Source organism: Cervus canadensis, chromosome 16, assembly GCF_019320065.1.
Source record: "Cervus canadensis isolate Bull #8, Minnesota chromosome 16, ASM1932006v1, whole genome shotgun sequence".
NCBI classification, from domain to species: Eukaryota; Metazoa; Chordata; class Mammalia; order Artiodactyla; family Cervidae; genus Cervus; species Cervus canadensis.
Window position 1 is genome coordinate 41705616 of NC_057401.1, and position 17750 is coordinate 41723365.

Sequence of the window (17750 nt, forward strand, 5' to 3'; positions counted from 1 at the left end):
TGTTGAGGGTCAACAGCTACCGCAGCATGGGGTTCAATCTCTGTAGAGGCAGATGTCAAATGCCTTTGTTGTTCAGTCCTTGGCAATGCTCTTGGTAAATGCCAATTTGTAGTTGACATCTATTATTCATCTGACTACTGCAATACATTGTGGCAAATCACCTATGAATCAGTCCTGGTTACTTTTTTTCTTACCAATTTACTCTTGGAAAGTTTTCATGAATTCAGAGGTTTGAATTAAGGATGAGCAACAATGTGGCAGAAAATACTTGTCATGGAACTCTGTTCATGTAATTTACTGATGCTTTCAAGACCTGATTAAATCTGGTTTGAGTAAAGGATGTCTGCAAGACACACAGGACTTATTAACATTGTTGCTGAGATAAAAAATAGTTCATGGTAAGCATTTAGTGTTAGCATTAATTTGTGGTCCTGGTTAGGAAATCATCCACTTTTAGGACCTGGTAGTATTCTCAGTAGCATTCTAGGTGCTATAAAAAAATAAATAAATAAACAAAGCTTGGCTCTGTGACAAAGAATGTGTATTCTTTCCTCCAAACCTTAGAAATTACTGCTATTCCCATATTGGGGCTTGACATATATTATCTGTCATTCTTATTTTTCTTGATATGTCAGTGAATATATAATACTTTGCAACACAAGAAAAAGAAAGTTTACTGTAACCTGGAAATGTGTTCCCACCCCCCCTCCCCGGACCTCCAGGTAACCCAGTGAATAGACTGGAGCTGCTTTCCAATTGTAGTTAGTGTTATTTCAAAATATAGAGTTGTCAACCAAGATCTGAGTCTTTTACTTTAGTGGTTGGACATTCATGGTCCAGGCAAGTGTTTTATACCTTCAAGGACTTAGCCAGCATTTCCTTGATGGTGGATTAAAATCTTATCCATATAAAAGGGTATTGAGTCTGTATCAGAAATATATATGTATCTTACATGGCATCCAGAGAACTTGAAACTTCCAGCTCAACAAATCAGTTTTCCTTGATATCATCAATATAGCAAACTACTGGTAATTTCTATGGATTATCAAGACCATAAATGTCCCTATATACAACATTATGTAAAATGCAAGAGAGTTGATATAGACTTATATAAAGCCATAAAGGTGAACTGTTGTCCTTAGTCCTTACCATATAAACACACACACACTTAATGGAGATAGAAAATTTACTTATTTATTATTTTCCACACCAACAGATGTGTACCTAAGCCTCCAATGAGAATGTCTATATTAAGTTTTACTAGTCAGATTTGTTGTTGTTTGCAACCCCATGGACTGCAGCACACCATGCTTCCCTGTCCTTCACTGTCTCCAGGAGTCTGCTCAGATTCTTGTCCATTGGGTCAGTGATGCTATGTAACCATCATATTTTCTGCCAAGGTATCGCATGGAAACGTAGCAGTTTCAATTCACAATCAGGCTATCACCTGGTTAAGTATACAGGCGTCCATGTTTATCTGCCATGATCTATCACTCTTGTGCTAAGCCATGCAAGCAAATTAAATGGAAATATCTGTGAATCACAACTACCACCGATTTCATCCTGGAGGAGGGCATGGCAACTCACTCCAGGATTCTTGCTGGAGAATCCCATGGTTAGAGGAGCCTGAAGGGCTACAGTCCATAGAGCCGCAAAGAGTCTGACATGTCTGAAGTGACTTTAGCATGCACAAACCATTTTAAATCGTTGGCACACATCGCTTCCAGGAATGCAGTACTGCTGTTGATTTTAAGCTTGGAATGAGAGACAAGTTCAGTTTTATTTCACTCTCCCACACAAGTCTGAAAAGTAAGACAAGGGGTGTTCTATCACTGAGTGTATTTATTCTGCTTGTATATTTAGAAACTGAAGAAATATCCATAGTGTTCATTATGAACCTGTTGAGCACACTATGAGTTGGGCTTGGGTCAGAATTCAGTTTTTACCTGTCCTCCATATCTATCAAGCTAACGACTTGACAGGATATCATGTCGGCTTAATAGATATTATTGATACCTCAGACCACTTATCTAAATATTTTTGAAGAGCCTACATGTTAACCCTTTCACCTATGTAGTGTTACCCTCTCAGATGGCTCCAGGATCTTTTGAAGAAGAATCAACTAACATTTTACTAGATATATTGGGTTTTGTAAGATGTAACAAGAACCCCAAATGAACTTTTTGGCCAACCCAATATTTATGTTGAGGTTTTCAAGGTCTTTCCTCAAAGAAAGCCTGCTTCCCCTTAAATGAGTGGATGCTAGCTGAATTGGTTCATATCTACCTGTTAGGCTGTGGTTATCCATTGCAGTGCCTGATGTCTGCTTTCACTTGCCAGCTCTCGTTTTCTTTTTTTATTAATTAAAACAAGTTTCACACAAGGTGGTTGCCTGTCTCTCTCAACTCCAGGCATTCCATGATTTATTAACAACCACCACAGATCCCTGTGGATCAAGGCACTCTGATTATTGGATGACATTTGCTTTGCTTCCAGCTGTTAAGTGCTACTGTTTGGCCTCTGTTACCCTGGGTTCCCCTCATATTTTTGATATTTAGGGAACACAAATCAAGGATGATATAACTCACTGCTAACCCTGAGTTAACCAGGTCAAAGTAGGTAATGTCAGTCTCACCAGTACGCTTTTTAAATTGCTGGAAGTAGGCATGTGAGCTTGGGCTTTCCATAGTCAGTTCACTGTCAAGTTACTACGTCCTTGAGCTTTCCTACTTATGCTCTAGTTCAGTGCTCCAGATGTTTCTTCTCTCTTTATTGTTGGTCAGCGTCAGATTCAAGAATTCAGTTACTAATTCAAAATTCATGCTCAAACACACATCTATCCACCTACCTTTCTGTCATCTATGTACACCTATAAATGTTTTTAACATAACATTAAATGAAAGAAGTGTCAGAGTTTCCAGTTTGTGGATTTTCAATTTTCCCTTGTGAAGACTGAGTTGCCATATTTATAGAAGTTTGTGAATTTGGAGTTACTAACTTTTCTTTGATCATAGTAAATATCTTTTAGTCCTTGGTAATATTTTTGACTTTTTTCTGTTATTATTATAACTAAATATTATGCTGATATTTTTGGTCAGTAGTCTCCCCTTAGATTCTTTCTATAACTTATACTTCAAGCTTTCTATGTCCTTTTAAAAATTGGGTCTGTCAGAAATAATAGTAATTGTCTCTTTAGCCAAATTAAATCTTATGTTTAACATATTTATTGTGATTTAATTTTAACATTTATATATCTCCCTTAATAACTGTATTGGATCTTTTGCACATAGGACAGACTTTCTTGATTTTGATTAGATATACATCCTTCCCACAGGCAGAATGAATTTCCATAGGCTATGGATGACAAATTGGAAATCAATAATATGCCCTTCATTAAGCAGTCTGGATAAGCTAAGGCAATCCACTTGTTAGTGATTTTTTTCTGTAATACAAATGTAAAAGGAATCAATCATGAAGAAATTTACTTTTGGAAAAAACTCTTTCTCTGTAATTGGCAATGATTTCCAGAAACATTTCTTCTTTTTCCGTTGATGTGAAGGAGAATGCAAATAGTCATGATCATCCTTGGCAGTAATTCTACAAGTATGGGTAGAACCAATTTTAAGATGGCATCTCCTGTGACCAGGAGACCTGATAGATAGTAAAACTTGAACTTTTATAGTATCAGTGAGCTCCTGAATTGATAAACTCAGAAGATGGTCTTTCTCCTAGATTTCTTCTCTATCAGCTTATGCATAGCAATCATATTTAAGCTGTTTGAATCAAAGTCCCTAGAGTAAGCATGCTAAATGAATGAAATATTTGTGTTAGAATTAGAAAACTGAAAATAACAGTCTAGAGCATGGAGTGGGTAAAACTGGTATAAGACAATAATAATATTTTTCTGTAACAGGAACCTGAGAATTCTAGTTATTCTATAGAAAACTTTTTATTTTTTTTAACTATTGTATATTGACACATCTACTTCTGATGATGGCTGGGTCATCATGGATCTTAGTAGAAAAAAATTTATGCCTTAAGACTAGGTTGGACTTTTTTTTTTTTGACATTGCATAGCATCTTAAAACATGGGGAAAACTTTTGTCTGCAGATGACTCATTTAAAATCTGAATGATTTTTGTCATACATTGACATGAATCAGCCATGGATTTACATGTATTCCCCATCCCTATCCCCCCTCCCACCTCCCTCTCTACCCGCTCCCTCTGGGTCTTCCCAGTGCACCAGGCCCGAGCACTTGTCTCATGCATCCAACCTGGGCTGGTGATCTGTTTCACCCTAGATAATATACATGTTTTGATGCTGTTCTCTCGAAACATCCCACCCTCACCTTCTCCCACAGAGTCATGTCAATGTATGGCAAAAACCACTACAATATTGTAAAGTAATTAGCCTCCAACTAATACAAATAAATGAAAAAATAAATAAATAAAATCTGAATGAGAAAATTACATCATGTATGGATTATAATCAAAACAATTGGAAATTTAGTAAGCAAGGCCTGAATAATTTAGAAAAGCTAAGTCTTATAAGAATAATAATCTAAAAATTTGAGAGGAAATAAGATTGAAACAAAGTGATTGTTCCTCCAAACCTCTCCCAAGCACCTCCTGAAAAGCACTGTGCGATTGATAAAGGGCACTGTTTGTTTATTCTGAAGATGCAACTGTCTGAAGCAGGGATGTTCCTGCCAGAGGAAGTCGTTAAATCACCTGGTAACCAAGACCAAGAGGAAGGGAAGGTATTACATTAAGGTCTCATGGCACAAACAGAGCACAGAACTTGATATGATAAATCAGAACCTTCCAGTTTCATAGTCCAAAATAATTTCTGATTGTGTATTTTTAGTCATGGGATTGATTGAAAACAAGTAGACTGAACAACTATTAAAAAAAAACAAACCCTAAACCTTCTAAAGGAAGCACTAGTCTGAGGAATTTTTTCCTTTAAAAAGTACATTGTTAAAGTGGTACAGAAATGTTCTGTACTGTCCACTCGCAGGTCACAGAGACAACAGACATGACTACACCCAGAGAATAAAAATTTTGATTCACAGGCTGTGGAAAATCACTTCCCTGACAGAACAGGACATTTTTTGTATCACTATCCAACAAGCAAAGTATATTATAGATGACCACATATTTTCTTATTGTTCACCTTTACAAGAGGGAGTTTTTTTCATTGTAACTATCATGCTTTTCACCACTTTGTATCCATGTACATTTAAGGAAGATAATCACTTGTGAGCAAGAAATCACTGAACCATTGGGAGCTACATGTAAGGACTGAATACTACCTAGAGATCTTGTACTTCAGGATAAATGCAGTAATCGACTTTAGATTTTCTCCTTTTGGGGAGAAATTGAGACATATTTCATCATTCATAGATTTAAAAAAATATATATGTTAGAATGAATGGAATGAAAATATATATGTGGAAAAGTTCTTGATAGCCAAAGAGTGTGTAATAATGCATTTTAATTGTTGCTTATCCATCCATATTCCACAAACCCACTTCTATTGCCCTATGAGAAACTGAATTCATTTTCTCCAAAATATCCATCTCCTTCTATGAAGCTTATAGAATTTAGTAGGGGTCCAAGTGGGTTCTATTTAGTCTAAATCAATCACAATATTTATCTTTATACTTGTCAGTGATTGATAGGAAAATAGACATGGAAACTATTCAGAGTTAAAAGAATTAAGTAGTCAGCTGAGGGCTTCTGGGAAAGTTCTTCTTTTCTCTTCAGCCAAGAACCTAAGAACAGAAATAAGCCTCTAATGCTGATCTCTCCTGGGAGTCGCCTTGTAAGCCTGAGGGCAACCAGTCATAGCATAAAACCAACCTTGAAGATAAAAGAGACAAAAGACAGATAAAACCAATGACTCTGATGACCTCATTAAGTCATGTATTCAATAAGCTTAGAAACCTGCTCAAGCTTCCTTTTTTTATGAGAAAATAAACGCTCTCATTCTTTTAGCAAGTTTATATAGAATTTCTATTAAGCCAGAAACATTCTAAATAATATAATCTTTATTCCCCATGTTGTTCCTCTGGGAAACCTAGAGGGTGCTTGGGAAGAGATTCTATATAAGATAGATGTCCAGGGGTATCCAGTTATCCCATACATTAAGCACCTCTGTGGCCTAGTTTGATAGAAAACCAAGTGCTTCCCTAGTGGGTCACATAGTAAAGAATCTGCCAGCAGAGCAGGATACCAGGATTAATCCCCGGGTCGGGAAGATCCCCTGCAGAAGGGAATGTCTGCCCTCACCAGTATTATTGCCTGGAGAATTCCTGGTTAGTTAGAGTCCATGGGGTACCAAAGAGTCAGACACAACTGAGTGATTATCACTTTCTTTCAAGTGGTATTTATCCACTCATTTCTCTTTTATGTCTGACTCTTTGCAATCCCCTGGACTATGGTCCAGCAGGCTCCATGGGATTCTCGAGGTAAGAATAGTGGAGTGTGTTGTCATTTCCTCCTCCAGGGGATCTTCCAGACCAGGGGACAAACCCACATCTCATATGTCTCCTGCATTGGCAGGCAGATTCTTTACAACTAGCGCCACCTGGGAAGCCCTCTTTTATGATTGTGTTTTTTCAGTTGCTCAGTTGTGTCTGGCTCTTTGCAACCCCATGGACTGCAGCTCGCCAGGCTTCCCTGTCCATCACCAACTTCCAGAGCTTGCTCAAACTCATATCCATTGAGTCGGTCATGCCATTCAATGATCTCATCCTCTGTTGTCCCCTTATCTTCCTGCCTTCAATCTTTCCCAGCATCAGGGTCTTTTCCAATGAGTTGGCTCTTTGCCTCAGATGGCCAAAGTATTGGAGATTCAGCTTCAACATCAGTCCTTCCAGTGAATATTCAGGGTTGATTTCCTTTAGGATTGACTGGTTTGATCTTCTTGCAGTCCAAGAGACTCTCTAAAGTCTTAACCACAGTTTGAAATGCAACATCACAGTTTGAAAGCATCAGTTCTTCAGTGTTCAGCCTTCTTTATGGTCCAGCTATCACATCTGTACATGACTACTGGAAAAACCATAGCTTTGACTTTACAGACCTTTATCGGCAAAGTAATGTCTCTGCTTTTTAGTACAGTAAAACCTAGCATGTCTAGGTTTGTCATAGCTTTTCTTCCAAGGAACAAGCGTCTTAGTTTCATGGATGCAGTCACTGTCTGTTGTGATTTTGGAGTCCAAGAAAATAAAGGCTGTCACTGTTTCCATTGCTTCCCCATCTCTTTACCTTGAAGTGATGGGACAAGATGCCATGATTTTAGTTTTTTGAATGTTGAGTTTTAAGCCAGCTTTTTCACTCTCCTTTTTCACTCTCCTCTTTAGCTTACAGTCATAAGCATTAGCATAGTCAATGAAGTAGAAGTAGATGTTTTTCTGGAAGATCAAGAATCTCTTTTGTTTCTCTTCCATTTCAGACATAAGGTGGTGTCATCTACATATCTGAGGTTATTGATATTTCTCTCAGCAATCTTGATTCTAGCTTATGCTTCATCCAGCCTAGCATTTCACATGATGTACTCTGCATATAAGTTAAATAATCAGGGTGACACTATACAGCCTTGATGTACACCTTTCCCAATTTGGAACCAGTCCATTGTTCCATGTCTGGTTCTAACTGTTGTTTCTTGATCTGTATACAGGTTTCTCAGGAGGCAGGTAAGGTTGTCTGGTATTCCCATCTCTCTAAGAATTTTCCAGTTTGTTGTGATCAGTCAAAAAGCTTTAGCTTACAGTCATAAGCTTTAGAGTAGTGAATGAATGAAGCAGAAGTAGATGCTTTTCTGGAATTCTTTTGCTTTTTCTATGATCCAACCAATGTTGGCAATTTGATCTCCGGTTCCTCTGCCTTTTCTAAATCCAGCTTATACATTTGGAAGTTCTCGGTTCATGTACTGTTGAAGCCTAGCTTGAAGGATTTTGAGAATTACCTTGCTAGTAAGTGTAAAGAGTGCAATTGTGTAGTAGTTTTAACACTGTTTGGCATTGCCCTTCTTTGTGATTGGATTGAAAACTGGATTATCTTTTATGATAATCCCTTGTAAAACAGAATGGTTTATATATGTCTATACTCCATTTCTGAAGTATTCAAATACTTAGCTTTATGACTTCAGGTTTCCTTGAAGAGCAAAATATTACACTCGATATTTATTTCAGTAGCTGGAGAGCTCATGAGGACATGTTCTATTTCATTTTTGTTTTGTCAATAGGGAGGGTTGTATCCTCAGAAGAAAATAATAAGCTAAAGAACAAAAGTTAGCTCTGTAACAGTAATACTGTCAATACATCTCATTATATCCAATATACACTAATCTTTTCTCTAATGTACAGAAAAATTTCTTGGTATCATTTAAAAGTTGTTCCTTAATAAAATCTCCAAGCAAAATGGAAATTGTAATCATCAGCATTTATCAAATTTTAACAGCAAACAACACTTTAGATAACAGGGCTCTAAATTGTTCACCACAGAGAAACCAAGATTAAGAGAGGGGTAATAAAGGAGATGCCATCCAGCCATCTCATCCTCTGTCGTCCCCTTCTCCTCCTGCCCCCAATCCCTCTCAGCATCAGGGTCTTTTCCAATGAGTCAACTCTTCGAATGTGGTGGCCAAAGTACTGGAGATTCAGCTTCAGTATCAGTCCTTCCATTGAACACCCAGGACTGATCTCCTTCAGGATGGACTGGTTGGATCTCCTTGCAGTCCAAGGGACTCTCAAGAGTCTTCCCCAACACCACAGTTCAAAAGCATCAATTCTTCGGTGCTCAGCTTTCACCACAGTCCAACTCTCACATCCATACATGACCACTGGAAAAACCATAGCCTTGACTAGATGGACCTTTGTTGGCAAAGTAATGTCTCTGCTTTTTAATAAGCTGTCGAGGTTGGTCATAACTTTCTTTCCAAGGAGTAAGCGTCTTTTAATTTCATGGCTATAATCACCATCTGCAGTGATTTTGGAGCCCCAAGAAATAAAATCTGACACTGTTTCCACTGTCTCCCCATCTATTTCCCATGAGGTGATGGGACCAGATGCCATGATCTTAGTTTTCTGAATGCTAAGCTTTAAGCCAACTTTTTCACTCTCTTCCTTCATTTTCATCAAGAGGCTTTTTAGTTCTTCTTCACTTTCTGCCATAAGGGTGGTGTCATCTGCGTATCTGAGGTTATTCATATTTCTCCCGGCAATCTTGATTCCATCTTGTGCTTCTTCCAGCCCAGCATTTCTCATGACGTACTCTGCATAGAAGTTAAATAAGCAGGGTGACAATATACAGCCTTGACATACTTCTTTTCCCATTTGAACCAGTCTGTTGTTCCATGTCCATTTCTAACTGTTGCTTCCTGACCTGCATACAGGTTTCTCAAGAGGCAGGTCAGGTGGTCTGGTATTCCCATTTCTTTCAGAAATTTCCACAGTTTATTGTGATCCACACATCGACTAGATGGACATGAGTTTGAGTTAGCTCCAGGAGGTGGTGATAAACAGGGAGGCCTGGCATGCTGCGATTCATGGGGTTGCAAAGAGTGGGACATGACTAAGTGACTGAACTGAAGTGACTGAATAAAGGAGATCAGTCCTGAGTGTTTTTTGGAAGGACTGATGCTAAAGCTGAAGCTCCAGTACGTTGGCCACCTGATGCGAAGAACTGACTCATTTGAAAAGACCCTGATGCTGAGAAAGATTGAAGGTGGGAGGAGAAGGGGATGACGAAGGATGAGATGGTTGGATGGCATTACTGACTCAGTGGACATGAGTTTGGGTGAACTCCGGGAACTGGTGATGGACAGGGAGGCCTGGCGTGCTGTGTGGTTCATGGGGCCGCAGAGTCAGACAAGACTGAGTGACTGAACTGAATATCCAAATTATTATGCAACATTATTAAAAATTTTCAGTTCCAATCAATAAGATAACATTAAATAATCTTTATTAATCAAAAAATCAAAAGATAAACTTTATCTATTTGATTATATATTTTTCTACCTATGGAAACTAAGAGATAAGTAATTAAAAAATATAACAAGAAATCTAGGGAAATTAAAGGAATGCAAAAATAATTTATAACTAGGTTAATCCTGTTAGAAGTAGTAATAACATTTGTAAAAATCCTTTCAACATAGTATAAAAGCCAGGATACTTTGGAATAAACTGAAAGGAAAAGTAACAAACTTTTACGAAGAAAAAAATGCAATTTTATTGAAGGATGTAAAACAATACTAGAACAAAGGGAAATAACATACCATGCTATTTGATGGAAACATACATGTTTACAAAAATGTCAGTTTTTCCAAAATTATGTTAAAATTCTGTATGATTCCAGTTTGAAATCAAATTTTAGAGTTATGCTATGACCTTAATGCCAATGTGAAAGTTTTCCTTTGCTTGTTTGTTTACAAACTTGAATCTGTTTATTGACTGTGAGGAGTAATTTATATACGAACAAAGCCTGAGGAGAAAAGGGGAAGTGCCCTGTGCTGGCAGAGGGGATAGGGGCTGGACAGTGACAGGACACCAAAAGTCAGGAGAAGTTTTCTGAAAACTCGGTCAGCTTCTACAACATGCCTCATGGGAAGTGGAAGCGGGCAGAAAAGGTTGGTTCTAGAATCCGAGAAGTTTGCCTCCAGCGTAGTCCCTTCAGTGGAGTCTGACCCACCGTGGTAGCGCCGTAACTGCCCCCGAGATCTCCTTTCAATCAGCGCTTCCCCTGTAATTTCATTACAGTGAGCCTCCCGTTGGTGTCCGGGGCCAGGATGTTGGGTCAGAGCACCTTAACTAGTCACAAAAATTATTTACAGAACACTTAGGTGAGAATCTTCTAGATTTTAATATGCAGTATAGCTTAAAACAACTAACAAGCCAAACTCATAAGCTACAGAGAAAATATCCTATCATAATGAGGATCACAAATGACAAAATCAGGAAAATGGAAGCTGATATACTTTATTGCAGGTAGAATGGTATTAATGAAAGCACTAAATGATGTTCTTTAGGCTGAAGGGAAAAATACCACCCACTGAAGCTCAGTACAGAAAAAAGAAGAAAACAGACATTGTAGTTATTTAAAAAAAAAAAAGCATTTTTCCTGCACTTAATTTAGTTGAAGAACAACTGTCTGTATTAAGCCAAAATAATTACAGTATATGGTATAACTGTATGGTATAACTGTCCCAGCCAATACAAAATAAATAAACAATGAGTAGAAATCAATGAAATTAAAAAAAAAATACTCTACATAAATATAAGCAGCAGACACAAAAGCTGTTTATCCTGAAAAAGTTAATAAAATAATTAGATTCTTGCCTATTTCAGAAACGGGAGAGAAAGATAGTGATTATGATTGCCAGTGTTAGGAAGTTAAAGCTTTTATTACTACCGTCATGAAAGATTGGAAGAAGAAAGCCCAGGGTTTGTGATTAACTGGAAACCAAAGTGTTGGCTTGAGAAAAGTCAAGTACCAAAATTTCCGGTAAGATACTGACAGTGAAGTGACCCTTAGATTTGGCAACATGAACTTTGTTGGGATCCTCCCAAAACCGCTTTTGATAGAATGGGAGGAGTGATACCAGACTGTAATTAATTAGTTGAATAGTGTTTATTTGATTCTTCAGCAGGGAAAAAAAAATAGATGCAGATAGTTTCTTCAAAAAGTTTGGCTATGGAGTGGAAGAAAATTCAGTCTATTGAAAAAGGAATAGATAGTCAATATGAATTTTTCCTTCTTTTCTTTTTAAATTTTTTAATTTAAAAGTACAGTATAATATGTTTACACTACAGCATAATAGCTAGCCAGCAGAACAAAAGAACATTATTTCCTCTGCTCTGTAAAAAATATTTGAAGATAAATAAAATGACATTGGTTGTTTTTTATCATCTGAAAACCTTGCTGCTAAGAACCAATAATCTTGGTTAAATGTAAAATATAATGGTATTTTGTTTGTGTTCACCTTCTTTTCAATAATAAGAGGAGTTTTAGAAATTTATAATTGTAGCTTATTGAATATAACATTCACAATGGAACTGACAGCCAATTAGTCAAGGATCTGTTGAATTAAGTAAAACTGCAATTTACATGCTGTAAACAAAATGAAAGGGGGAAAAAAAAAAACATTAGTTAAGAGATAAAAAGATTTTAAAATCTTGCAGGCAACTGACCTCTGCTTCAGATGAATGCATTTATGTACATGCAGATATATTTAAGAGTAGTAAATGTATCTTGAATTCAAAGGATAAAATGGCCAGCAGTCTATAATTATGTTGTTCATTGTGTTAGGCAATTATTGTTGATTTTAATGCTTTGCCACTGTATCATGCCTTAGGCAAATACTCTCCATGTTCATGAATATTGGAGAGAGCAAGTCATAAATCTGTAAACTGAACATAAGCATCTTTCAAGCTGTCTGGCCTCTCGCAGTGTTTGCAAAGCTTAACATATATTTTAATCTGTGCACTGCTGTTTTTATTTTCTGCTTTCCATCTTTCTGTCCATCTTCCTGCCTCCTGTCTATCCATCGATCCATCATTTTTTCCAATTAAGGGGCAAGCTAGATGACAGACATGACAGGCACTCACTGTCCAATGCCACAGATTTTAAGTAGAAGTAATTACTGTATACTGAACGGAAGAGGTGTACCAATCCTAGCACCACAGGTCCCCATGACAGTCAACTTACTTGTTGAATAATAGGCATGTATTAAGTGAAGGGTGGGGAATACTGAATGCATTCTCAGCGATGATTATTTGTGCCAATGTTTTTTTATTTTTACCCACTGAGAGCAAAATTCTCCAAATTGATAACTGAGGAACTCATTTGATAATCGATACCAGGATACTCTAAATAAGGCAGCCCTGAAGGGGAAGAGTTTTTGAAAAATGTGACAGGTTTTATGTGCAGAAATATCCTTAACTTTCTCTTGTTATAGCACTTGTCATTAGAAGTAAGAAAACAGTAACTTGGAGCTGAACCATGATAATGATACCTATTTATTCAGCTATAAGTAAAGTGCATATTAAATATTAGAGACACACATAATTTGTATGTATCACCAGATATATTTGTCTATATTTAGTAAACTCAGAAGGTACTCATCTGTTTTTAACCCTATTATAGATGATATCTGTATCAGTTTTTAGAACAATGTATTAAACCTTGGCTGTTAAAAATGAAAACAGTGAGTTGGGTGTCTGGTAAGAAATGCAAGGTTTGTGAGACTCAAAAGAAAAATACACCCAACTGTATTTACTAATAGAATGATATCAGAGTAGCCTGTATACAATCATTTTACTTGGTCTGGTATGATGTAATTTGAAATGTAATTTTTGCAAAGAAGCAGGTGATACCACTTTTTGCAATGATATAATATCTGTCCCAATGCCAATATTGTTGTCTTTAATATTAATTTACCCAATTAAAGGGAGCCAGGCCTTTGCCTGAAAGCAATAACTGGTTATGTGTTTGAGGCAAGAAATGTATAAGATGAATTTGACACATATTAAAATGTCAGAAAAATTGGCTACTCAAAATTAATGGGGTTATATTAAGAGGACCCAAGAGTCAGCTTGAATAGAATCTTGAAGCCAATGATAAGATAGTTTTTTTTTTTATTATTATACTTTAAATGACTACACAGTTGATTAAAACTCTTTAAATGTAGAAAATTAGTTCACAGTGATATAAATGATAAAAAAGAAGAAAAAAGTAACATATCAAAATGTTAAGATCATTAGAATTTGCTTAAGCATCAACTTATTACTCTCAAAATAGATAATGATAAGCAACTAATATTTTACTATCTTTATGGTTGGAACTGTATTTGAGATAATCAAATAGCTTTGAGGGCACTGTTCTTGAAAATGAATTTTACCTCAAAAATGGAGAAGAAATTATCAAATTTTTTTGCAGTCTATATAGAATTTTTGCAATCTATATTGAAATAATGGATTTAGCAACAGTCATGATGGCTAGTACTAGTGTGTTAAGGCAGAATACTGATGGGAAGAATTACAATGAAATTATGTCATGACTAGAATGCGGTAATCAATCTCAGTATCAGAAGCAGGTTACTATAAAGTTAATTAGGCTTTAGCTTCATATTCCCTTATTTGCAAATTTCACTTCCAACTCCTGGGAGGGGTCAGAACAGTGTATGACCATTGAGGAAATTAGCTGGGTTTTATTAATTTTAATTTTTTGTGTGTAATTTCTTTAGTATTCTAACTACTTATAGTTGTTACTTTGTTTTATAATTTTGTAACATTTTTGTTAAATAAGTGACTCCAAATTGTAAAGGCCTCAAGCCTTAAGTAATCTAAACTTATTCCTGATTAGAATCACTAGACTTGAGACCAACAAATGATATATTTACTCAAGTTATGCAATTGAATCATCCAAAATTATCTACACAGTATTGTTGCCAAAATTTTTCAAGTTTAATATATTCAAACCTTTATATCTAACTAAAATATTCAGAAAATGTGGAGAACAGAGGAAAAGTTAAACTACCTCAAAAGGAAGTGCTCAATAAAATCCAAAATTTGGAGTATACCATAGAAAAATTGCCTACATTTCTTTAAAATTGTAATGGAATTGAGAACAAAAAGTTAAAATGAAGGATTTTGCTAGGTTTTTGAAATTCTAATGTGGCCAAAACCTGTGAAAATACATTTTTTAGAGGATGAAGGATATTGACTATGAATTGATTATTATTATATAATAGTAGTAAGTCGTTAAATTTGTTAACTAGTGCTAATGTGATTGTGTTTATATAATAAATGTTTTTATTATTATTTTATCATTGCTTTTGAGAGTCATACTAACTTTGAAATTGTTGGGTTTAAAGAACAAATATTAGAGGATAGATTTAAAATGTGTTTGTTAAAGCTAGATGATATATTCATAAGATTTATTGACCTTTCTTCTTTTGTGTATGTTTTAAAAATTTTATAATTAGAAAATATTTGTTTAATTTCCCCATGAACTTCTATTTACTTGTACCATGAACAAGTGGGATTTATTCCTGGAATGAAAGTATGGTCCAGCATGTAAAAATTCATTGGTAGTTTATCACATTAACAGAAAACAAAACAAAGCACATTACTTGAGAAGGAACATCCTTCTCAACTGATTAAGAAGGAACATTTCACAGAATTTAACAGATTTCATGATACATAACACTTTAAAGACTAGGAGTAGAATGAAATTACTTCAGCATAAGCAAAACCATATATGAAAAACTCATAGTTAAATTCACTGTTGTTGCATGCATGCTCAGCCATGTCTGACTCAGCATAGTCCATGCTATCCCATGGACTGTAGCCTGCCAGGCTCCTCTGTCCATGGAATTTTTTTCAGGCAAAGATACTGGAGTGGGTTGTCATTTCCTACTCCAGGGTATTTTCTTGACCCAGGGATCAAACCCATGTTCCCTGTGTCTCCTGCATTAGTAGGTGGATTCTTTACCACTTGAGCCACCTGGGAATTCATACTCAATGATAAAATTTTGAAAACATTTTCTAATACCAAGAATAAGACAAGAATACTCTCTTTCACCATTTCTATTCAACATCATTCTGGAACTCAACCTGAGCAGTTATACAAGAAAAAGAAATTAAAAAGGTTCAAATCAGAAAGAAAGAATTAATCTTATCTCTGTTCACAGATGGCATTATATTTATATGTATTAAACCAAAGCAATTATATGTAAAAAGCGAGACCAAAAAGTCATATCCAACTCTTTGTGACCCCATGGACTGTAGGCTACCGAGCTGCTCCGTCCATGGGATTTTGCAGGCAAGAGTACTGGAGTGGGTTGTCATTTCCTTCTCCAGGGGATCTTCCTGACCCAGGGATCAAACCCAGTTCTCCTACACTGCAGGCAGACACTTTATTGTCTGAGACACCAGGGAGGTCAAAGCAATTACACCTCTCCCATAAAAGGAAAAAACTGAATAAATACATTCAGCAAAGTTGGAGGATACATAATCAACAAATGAAAATTAGTTGCATTTCTATATGTTAGCAATGAATAATCAAAAAGAAATCAAGAGAATCATCCAATTTAAAATAGCATCAAAAAGAATAAAATACTTATGAATAAACTTAACTAAAAAGCAAAAAAGACATTTTTGATTAAAACAAAAAATTTATACCCTGAAATTAAAGAAACAAATTTTAAAATATGAATAAATGGCAAAATATCCCATGCATTGATTGGAATATATAATATTATTAAAATGTCAACACTACCCAGAACAAACTACAGATTCAATGCAATCCTGATTAAAATCACAATGATTTTTTTAGGCAGAAATAGAAAAATCTATCCTAACATTAACATAGAATTTAAAGGGACCTCAAATAGTAAAGCGATCTTGGAAGAAAATAAAGCTGATGAAATCACTTCCTGATTTCAAAACTTACTGTAAAGCTATGTTAATACACAGGAATACTGACATAAAGATCAATGTAATAGAATACAAATCCCAGAAATAATCCCTCACGCATATAGTCAATTGATTTTTTTTACAAGGATGCCAAGACTATTCAATAGGGAAAGAAACGTCTTTTCAACAAGTGATTTTGAGAAACTAGATGATTTGCATGCATTAAAAAAGAAAATTGTATTCTTAATATCATATGTAACAATTAACTGAAAATAGATCAAAGAACTGAATGTAAGAGCTAAAACTATCAAAATCGTGGAAGAAAATAGGAGCAAAATTGTGTGACATTGGATTTGACAATGCTTGATTGGATACAACACCTAAAGCTCAGGTAACAAGAGAAAAAAATAGACAGGCTGGACTTAATCAAAATTGAAAACTTTTGTATATCCAAGGATAATGTCAGCAGAGTGAAATGCAATCTACAGAATGGGAGAAATCATATATTTTAACCAAACAACATATATTTGAAAATCATATATTTCATAAGGGATTGACATCCAGAATAGAAAAAGATCTCCTGCACATCAGCAATAAAAATATAGGCAGTACAGTTAAAGAATAGAGGACTTGAATGGCATTTCTCCAGAACGGATGGATGGGTAGCCCATTAACATATGAAAAGATGCTAAATATCAAATATTCCTGGTGGTTCAGATGCTAAAGAATCTGCCTGCAATGTGGGAGACCTGGGTTCAATCCCTGGGTTGGGAAGATCCTCTGGAGGAGGGCATGGCAACCCACTCCAGTATTCTTGCCTGGAGAATCCTCATGGACAGAAGAGCTTGGTGGGCTACAGTCCATGGGGTCTCAGAGCGTTGGACACGACTGAGCAACTAAGGACAGGTTCACACATCTTTAAGGAAATCAGACTGAGACCAATATGGTGTGTCACTGCCTACACTTGAGTTGGCTGTTGTTGAAACAGAACAAAACACAGTGGCAGGTGTTGGCAAAGATATGCAGAAGTTGGGGTTCTTGTGCTTTACTGATGGGAATATGAAATGGTGTAGCAGCTCTGGAGGACTGAATGTCTATTGTCCAAAATTGTACACCAAATTGCCATGTGATCCAGCAATTCCACTCCTAGGTATATACCCAAAAGAGGTGAGAGTAGGGACTGGAACAAGTGCTTGTACACCTGTGTTTCTAGCAGTATTTTTAACAGTAGCCAGAAGGTGGGGGCAACCCAGCTGTGTATCCAAGAAAGAAAGGATAAACAGAATGCAGTGTGCATACTGTTGACTATTGTTCAGACTTGAAAGAG